Below are 7,940 nucleotides of genomic sequence, written 5' to 3'. Positions count from 1 at the left end.
AACAATGCTCTACTATGCCCTTTGAATTCCTTCAAATTAATTTTTCAAACCAAGCTTAAGTAAATATTAAAAAAATCTACACACCTTTTTTCACTTTGTAGGAGCTTGATATTGCCTCTGATGTATCTTTGTAATTTATAATCATCTAGTTCGGAAATTGGGACCTATAGTAGCCCTCTATGTCCTCTTTCCAATGCCACCAGTCTGATCCCAATTGGATTCTCCAAGGAAGAGTTATGTCAAATCTCCCACAGTGACCTGATTATAGACTAGTTCAGTAGAGCGAACTTTGACGACATTCCACGTGTCCCTATTTCTACCTTTGGCTCTCAAAAAGAATTACAAGAAACGACAGTCCATCCTCTTTCTGTAGCTTTTTACGAAATTTCAATCCGATGCTCAGAGAGAAAGTTATGACGATTTTTCCTAGGTCACCTGTTTTGAATGTAATTAAGGAGTCTGCAAAAAGACCAACTTCCTCAGATCATATCTCCGCAAATATAGTGCAAGAAGGTCTGAAATTCGAACCCGAGATTCAGCGCAACGTCTTCTCAAATGGGTTTTTTCTTTTAGCTTCTGAAATGTTGTAGACAAAAAATTATAGCGAAAATGCCACGATGACCTGTTTCGAGCAGCGAAACCCTAGAATCCAAAGCTCTGATACCAAATGTTATGAAACCAGCTCAAGAAAAGATAGAAAAGATAGATCAACGCCTTAGAATTCAGCCTCTTCGAGGGGACAACCTCCTTTACATTACATAAATGAACAATTCTTGGATGATTCAAATGACAAAACCTCCTTTCTATATATAGGAGTATAAGGAGTCACAATATAACCCAACCGACCTAACAATAGTAATATAAAGTCACAAAAATAACAATAGAGGGATTCTATGGGGCACAATAATAACAATATGGGGATAATAGGGGCACAAAAATATTAATAAGGTGTACAACTACAATAGTAATGGGGTAATCACTAGTATTATAGGGACCCAACATACACACCACATTTACACAAATGTAGAAAGTATCCTTGTTAGGCATCCACAAAGATGAATGCATCCAAATCTCAAAGAAATTATAAAAAACGAGCAGCAAAAACTTTTAAGTGCAAATTTATATATCCCATCTTTGACAGTAAATGGATATCTCCCTTGGTCATAGTTCCCAAGAGAAATTGGAAATGGCACATTTGTGTTGACTACGGAGAGCTAAATAAAGCTACTTTGTGGGATTACTTTCCTTTACCTTTTATTGATCAGGTGCTTGATACATTGTCAGCGAAAAAATACTTCTCTTTATTGGATGGGTACAACAGTTACAATCAGATTCAAATATCCCCATAAGACCAAGAGAAGACTACTTTTACTTGCCCGTGGGGCACCTATCCTTATAAAGTTATTCCTTTTGGCTCGTGTAATTCTCCAACTACCTTTCAAAGAGTTTCCTTAGCTATTTTTGTTGATCTTATGCGTGATTATGTGGAAGTCTATATGGATGACTTCACAGTGTATGGTGATGATTTCCAAGAGGATTTGGAGAACTTGGAAAAAGTATTGATTCATTATCGAGAAGCTCATTTGGCCCTTAGTAATATCAAATGTAAAATGATGCAAACTAAGGGAATTGTTTTGGGACACCATGTATCACAAGAAGGGATAAAATTTGACCCTGCAAAAATTGAGGTAATATCAAATCCCAAAGTCACAAAAGGAGGCAAGAAGATTTTTGGGACATGCTGATGGGCCTCTAAATTAGACATAAATTAAGGCCCATGCCTCTAAATTAAACATAAATTAAGGCCTATGACCATCCTTTAGCACAGTAAACCTCTCCTTTTACATTAGATAATGTATTTTTAACTTTAATATATTCATTAGGAAGGTTTATGAATAATTGCATATTTGTGCATAATATTATTTATTTTTGTGGAATATTATGAGAATATTGGGTAGATTATGAATATTTGGAGGAGGAGATAATTTAGGAGGGCCAATATTAAATAATAAATCAATAAGATATTATGGAATTATGGCACAGATTGTGGAACTCCAATGATTGAGAAAATCTAGGAATGTGTTCCCTGCCATTTAATGCAGATTCGTAATATTGGGAACCAAATCCACTAATCAAGGGATTTTAATGGGGAAAGCTTCCTCCATTCATGGGGAATTATTCCTAATAATTTTTTATAAGTACCAAGTCGAATTTGCCTCTAGGGATAGATTTTGATTAGTTTTCTTGTGGAGAGAACTCGTATTCCTACAACTCCATTGTATTTTCTTGCAGGGATGTAATTGTATTGATTAAAATAATGAAGATTGGTGTCATGTTCAACTTCCAAATCTTATTCTCCTCAATAGGTATCTGTGTTTCCTTGGGCTTGGCCATCCTAGGAGACTAAAAGCCATTTTGTATCATTTTCTTTCCTTCTTTTCACTTATTATTCACATGCATTTCTTGTTTTTATTTCTTTCCATTTCTGCATTTAGTATTAATGATTTCTTGTTGTAGGATTGGGTTAAATGGTTGATGTAAGTTCTTTTGAAGGTTCAAAAGCATAATTTCATCCTCAGAAAATCTTTGGAAGGTCATAGTAATCATTGATATACTTGGATTAGATTTCTTATTCCCAAATCTAGATTTTTGGAACTCCTTTGTGGCAAAGAACAATAAATTTCTGCTATTTTTTTAGAGCATGCTAACAAGCTTCAATCGAGTTGGTTCCACTTGCATTAGATCAAAAAAACATTCCAGTTCATAAAAAAAATTACCCCATTGTATTTTCACTTGATTAGGCTAGGAATTTTATAGATTTACTAGCTCACTAGTTCTCGAATTTCTAGATTTTCAACTAGTAGTTTTCTTCTATTTTTTAGCGTGGGTTAACAAAGGTCCTTTTGAGTGATTCCACTTGGAATGGGGACGTAAGACATCCTAGTCAATAAAAAAATTTGTCCCATCCAATTTGGATTTGATTTTCTTGGTCATTCAATGAATTATAATTTCATATAGTAAATCTGTAACATCCTGTAGTAAAACAGGGGATCTTGTAGGAGAACTAGTACATCATGTAGGAAATCCTGTAGCAGCCTGTTTTGAGCCTGAATTGAGAAAAATCATCATTGAAGCTGGGATTAGGCCTCTACTTGACCTCCATGCCATCAAGACCATTTTAACCCTCTTCCTCCATACCTGTCTCCCTTGCCAAAGAACAAGTGAGGATTAGCATTTTCATTTATAAAGCAAAAAGATTAAAAAAATGAGTTCTTTTATATTTACACATGCACACAAAAGTTAGTACTCTCCAGATTATATTTCATGCTTAGATTAGTTAAAACATCACATGTGACAAATTGGGTTAAAATAGGGTTCTTTTGCAAGCAAAGTGTGTTAATTTATAGATACAGGATTTCATGTTACTTTACAAGCATTTTTAAATCCAGTCTTTCATTCTTTGCAAATAGGCAGCATTTATTTTCTCTCATGACAACAAACAAAGGACACATTGTATGTTGCACATATAGTTCTGATACCTTGTAAGTTTGTACGAACCCTAGGTTGATAATTAAAGTCGGTAGCCTTGGGAGTTGCAAAATTCTTGTTGCAATACCGAGGCTTATGACATGCAGGATACTATAGGAGATTTATCGAAAATTTCAGTAAAATTGTAGCTCCTATGTTTAAATTGCTTATGAAAGACTTTGATTTTCTATGGAATACTAGCTATCAAAATGTTTTTCAGGAATTGGAGGATAATTTGTCTACTACCCCAGTATTGATAGGACCTAACTGTCTCTCTGTTTTCACATTTGTAATGATGCATCAGATACAAGCCTTGGAGCTGTGTTGGGACAACGACAAAATCACATTCCTTATGCTATTTATTTTTTGAGAAAAAATATCTCACCTTCAGAATTAAATTACATAATTACTGAAAAATAGTTACTAGCAGTAGTCCATGCTATCAACAAATTTAGGCACTATATTATTGGTTACGAAACTTTTCTCCATACTGATCACTGAGGTATTAAGTTCCTTATGAATAAGCCAATTACTAGCAGAATAATTAGTAGATGGTTGCTCTTAATACAGGAATTTAATATCACTCTGATTTAAAGGTGTGGATGAGATAATTTAGATGCAGATTTCTTATCTCGAATGAATATTGCTCGAGACATAGTTCCAGTACCAGTTCCAGATGAATTTCTGGATGAGAATTTATTTGTTGTTTCAACACATACTCCTTGGTTTGCTGATGTGGCTAACTATCTGGTATCAGACAGGTTGCCATAGAATCTCTCCACCAGGAAGAAACACAATATTATGCAGCGAAGTGCCAATTATTCTTGGATAGAAGAAGACTTTTACTGCACAGGGCTTGATTTGATCATGACAAGATGTGTGCGGGAAGATGAAATGTATGATGTCCTGAGAGCTTTCCACAGTGAAGATTGTGGTGGCCATTTTGTAGACAAAAGAACAACTTATATGGTCCTACATGTAGGTTATTACTGGCCCACTTTCTTTAAAGATGGAAAAAGTTCATTTCTAGTTGTGATTCTTGCCAAAGAATGGGGAGGCTTGTTCCAACTAATGAAATTCCTCTCCAAAATCAGATATAAATAGAACCTTTTGAAAAGTGGGCATTGGATTTTGTGGGGCACAATTATCCCATGTCCAAGAAGAAGAGATACATATTAGTTTGTATTGATAACGTGAAAAAGTGGGTGGAAGCTAATGCTTTCTATTCTGCCATTGAGAATTATGTTTTAGATTTCCTCTTTGAAGACATCTTCACTCGGTTTGGGGTACTTAGAGAGATTGTCACCGATCAAGAGACACAATTTACTTCCAAACTAGTGAAGGCTATTACTAAATAGTAGTAGATTAAGCACCATAAATATACTCCATACCACCCCCAGGCAAATGGAAAGGTTGAATCTACCAACAAAATCTTAGATTCCATACTCACCAAGTCAATTCAGCTTCACTATGGTGACTTGGTTGACAAATTTCCCCAAGCATTATGGGCTTATCGGATAACATGGAGGAATGTGGCGGGACATAATCCTTATGAGTTAGTATATGGTAAGAAAGTGTTACTCCCCATTAAGTTTCAAATAAAAACATTTTGGACTGTTACTCAATTAGGAATGGATCTAAATGAGGTCTAAAAGCAAAGAATACTTCAGTTGAATGAACTTGACGAAGTTAGAAAAGATTACTTCCAACGGGCCATGTTAGTACAAGATCAGAGAGCTCGGTGGAATGATAAGTACATCAAGAAAAAGGTCTTTCAAATAGGAGATTGGGCATTTCTATACAATAACAAATTTAAACATTTCAAAGGAAATTTTCAACCAGATGGTTGGGACCCTATGAAGTGGAGGAATTTTTTTATAATGGCTCAGTTAGGATAAAAACCATCGATGATGATCAAACATCATTTGTGGTAAATGGTCATAGATTGAAAATCTACCACCATTCACTCTCTTGCCAAGAATATTTGCAGAATGCGATGTCGGATCGAGAAATGGATTTGTTTCAAAAGGGGGACCCAACTCTTACTGGTTCTTCAAATTGATTTTATTTTCAATATCTATATATATATATATATATATATATATATATATATATATATATATATATATATATATATATATATATAGATATATATATATATATATATATATAGATAGATAGATATAGATATATATATATATATATATATATATATATATATATATATATATATATATATATAGTAGAAATAATAGTGCGCTGACCTTTTGTTTTCCTCCACAGCTCACATAGAATAAAAAGGAAAATTGTCAAGGGTAAGTTTATTCCTTTATTTGGACTTGAAAGATTATTTACAGAAAAGGACAATCTGGAGTTTATTGTGAACTTTATAGACTCCATAAAATTGAATTTTCTGAGCTTTGACTGATCGAGGATTGTAAATATTAATGGGACAGTAGTAGCTAGGGATCTACTGAGTACATAATTATTCTTTTTTGGGCTCAACAAAATAATTAGAGAAAAGAAATCCCCCTTGGAGTCTTCTTCTGTTCATTTCAGACTCCTAAAAATTGAAATGCCACAGGCAGTGATCATTCCAGGCCTGGTCAAAATCCATGGAATGATGGCACCAGATTATTCTACAACAACTAGAAGTCAAATTTCAGCCACAATTTCTACAGTTGGCCTACATGAAATTTCAAGGAAGATTTTTATTTATTTTTTAGTTCAGTCACAATTTTTCACAGTTTCCATGTTCGATGAGAAATTTCATAGGTTTTGTACTTAATTCAATACTATTCTTAGACTAAATTGGGTACTGAATGATTTCTTAGAAAACTACATATCAAGTTCAGGAAAGGTATATGGGACCAACTTCAACCTAGCAACATTAAAATCAATAAAGATGGTAAATTGTAAGTACCCTAGATTATTTATAATTATATGAACAAGTCTATCATCTTGGATTCGGCAAACGGAGAAGACACTCAACCAAAGACCAAGTTGTCCCTGTCATTATCATTCTTGAGTTCCTGAATATTAATGTGCAGTCAAATCAAGGTATGGGTAAATTTACATTTTCTTAGACTAATTCAAAGTATATGAATGATAGAACTTAGTAATAGTCTACCTCTACTCATTGTAATGATTTACATATCTTCCCCATATTCGCTTAATCCTAAACCATCCTATTCCACTACCCTACCCATTCATTTCTACTCGTGTGGTACAAATGTCAAGTACCTACTCATCATTTCAACAACCAATCTGCACCATAATTTAAAATCCTATAACCACCAACATGAAAGTTTCCTGTCTCAGTGCTAAGTTTCAGTCGAGAACTAACTTGTGAGTCCCTGTATTTTCCATCTAACTCTCAGCATTTCTCCACCTTCAGCATGGGGGCCAACCGCCATGAACCCACATTCACTCAATTTTCCAAGAGCCCAAAATATGCTAAGTGTAAGGCGTTGTTTAGGAATAAGGGATGGATGGGTTTTCTTCAAAAATTCTAGGGTTATAATGAGAGAGTAGCAATGGCCTCGTGCAGAGTTTTGATGGGAAGGTTGCAAGGGTTGGGATCCTGAAAATGAAAGTGACCGAGAAGTTAATAAGCAGGTAAACTGGATTGCTATTAACCTGTGAGAAATATTTTAAAGGAGGGCTGCTCGAGATAGATGATTGTTTTAATCTCCTTAAGTCGACATATAAGTCCATTAACTTGTCGAAAGGGGTCCTACGAAGTCACATGGATGAGGAATGACACCCACTCATAATTGCATTATAGAGATTTGTCACCTGTGAGGAGAGGTATGCTAATGTTTTCCTTTATCATATTAGACTACTCTTGCACTTTCCATATGGATGAGAAGTCAATTTTACATTTTGCCTGCATAGAAGTTTGTATAAGGTCATTAGGGGTGTCCAGTCCACTGTAAAAAACATTGAGACTAGAGTGTGTCATCACAGTCTTATCAAGATGTTGGTTGTCCATGCGTTGAGTAGAAGAAAGAAGTCGTGGGAAGATTTTTTTGTGGAAAGTCTTATGGGGGAAGAAACCCAAGTTAAAGGCCGATAGAGGCTCATTAGCCTCTGATCAACGAAATTGGGTCAAGAATCTAGGGCTCCTCTCGATTCCAGTTCTAAACAAGACCAAATCCCTATGATAACCTCTGTGTCTACAAAGGAGGAAAACCTTTCGGTGAAACCCCTGAAGAAGTTTGTAAGCCTTAGTTTATCTATAGAAAAATTGACCCAAGATTTGAAAGGAAATAAATGCAAGAGAAGTAAGGAGCAGAAGAGTGAACTTGTTAATAATGAAGTATCGGTTGAAGAAACCCAACCAAGTAAATGGAAAAAGGTCCAGGTGGAGGTTGCAAAAGCTGTTCTCCTACCAAAAAAAATGTAGTATA

The sequence above is a fragment of the Pinus tabuliformis genome, chromosome 8, assembly GCF_031772625.1.
Source record: "Pinus tabuliformis cultivar Carrire ecotype Pingquan chromosome 8, CPIR1, whole genome shotgun sequence".
Classification (NCBI taxonomy): domain Eukaryota; kingdom Viridiplantae; phylum Streptophyta; class Pinopsida; order Pinales; family Pinaceae; genus Pinus; species Pinus tabuliformis.
The sequence above is the reverse complement of the archived record's forward strand: the minus strand, read 5'-3'. Positions refer to the sequence as shown.